This window comes from Phaethon lepturus, unplaced genomic scaffold (genome assembly GCF_000687285.1).
Source record: "Phaethon lepturus isolate BGI_N335 unplaced genomic scaffold, ASM68728v1 scaffold25943, whole genome shotgun sequence".
Taxonomy (NCBI): Eukaryota; Metazoa; Chordata; class Aves; order Phaethontiformes; family Phaethontidae; genus Phaethon; species Phaethon lepturus.
In genome coordinates, this window is record NW_010531572.1 from 32,773 (window position 1) to 33,168 (window position 396).

Consider the following 396-nt stretch of genomic DNA (forward strand, 5'->3'; position numbering starts at 1 on the left):
GGGTTACAGTCATTCTCTGGTTACAAGGAAAAAAAAATCCTATAAAATAAATACCAAACTCCTGGTGGCTGCCTGTGTGTTAATTCTTGGGTTGGAAAACATTGGAAAACACCTTTAAAGCAAAAAAGCTGCTTGTGCATTTGGATCCGAGGGGTAGTGGGGAGGAGAGTCCCCAGCCCGGGAGTCTGGGGATGTCGGGGGCAGTCATTCTCTGGTTACAAGGAAAAAAAAATCCTATAAAATAAATACCAAACTCCTGGTGGCTGCCTGTGTGTTAATTCTTGGGTTGGAAAACATTGGAAAACACCTTTAAAGCAAAAAAGCTGCTTGTGCATTTGGATCCGAGGGGTAGTGGGGAGGAGAGTCCCCAGCCCGGGAGTCTGGGGATGTCGGGGG